Below are 1,103 nucleotides of genomic sequence, written 5' to 3'. Positions count from 1 at the left end.
CCTGCCTCTCCCGGTGGGCCACCTCCACTCCCCAGCCTGCCAGGCCCTGCCTGCCCATGCAGCCACCCCAAGCCCTTCTACCCCACCGCAGGCCCCCCAGGAAGGCTTCAGCCCAGGGGCCTGGAGAGCGCCGAGGGGCTGGGCAGCCAGCCAGCGCCCGCCTGCCCTGAGCCTGCTGCTGCCGTGGGTACGCGTGGCGGGGGTGGGGGCGGCCTCGTGGAGGTGGTGCCCCGGGCGCCTCCGCAGCTCAGGCCCCACCCACCGGGCCCCTTTGTCCACAGCCTCGAACCTCCTGTATCAGCCCCTAAGCTCGGAGAAAGAGGCGTTTCCCGCCCCTCCAGCAGGTACCGGCCACCCCAGCTCAACGAGGGCCGGAGCACTTAAGAGTGGGCAGGGCTCATCTCCCTTCTCTGCCCCCATGGGACCCTGCAGGTGGGCCTGCGTCCCCGAACCTCAGACGGGTGCCCTAGAGGAGGGGCCAGGTCCTCTGTGCCACAAGGCAGGTCCGCTTGCCTTGCTCCTCAGGTTCCCCAGAGGCAAGCTCTGCCCCCCTTGCCCAGCCTTCAGAGCACGCCCTGGGCCCTGCCCGTGGGGACCCAGAGTGAGGCCCGATCCCAGTGGGTCCCCGAAGCAAAGCCTGGGGACACCATCCCTCAGGAAGCTGCGGAGAAAGCCGTGTCCTCACCTAGACAGACCCCCCAGACAGTTCAGAGCGAGGCCCGAGACGAGGCTGCGTCCCAGAGGGGCCCTTAGTCGGGAGGCCCCTGTCCCAACCCCATGGGTGCCCACGCCCGCTGCCTGCAGGCTTCCAGATGGCGCCGTGTGGCTGCTTCTTTGACCCCCGCATCTACCGAATCGAGTGGGCCACCACCGACTTTGGCCAGTCGTCCCTGTACAAGCTGGCCGTGGCTGGGGGCCCCGCCTCGCCAGGCAGCTACCTCCTGGAGCCCCAGCACTACCTCAAGGGCCCCGGGCCAGCCCCGCCACCGTATCCCCACTACCAGCCGGCGCCCGGGGGGCCCCAGTACCTCATGCCCTACTTCCCCCCGGAGGGACCTGGGCCCGAGGCCCTGGGCTTGGTGGGCGATGGGGGGCCCCCCGCC

Source organism: Marmota marmota, unplaced genomic scaffold, assembly GCF_001458135.2.
Source record: "Marmota marmota marmota unplaced genomic scaffold, marMar, whole genome shotgun sequence".
NCBI classification, from domain to species: domain Eukaryota; kingdom Metazoa; phylum Chordata; class Mammalia; order Rodentia; family Sciuridae; genus Marmota; species Marmota marmota.
Note: the sequence above shows the minus strand (reverse complement) of the source record.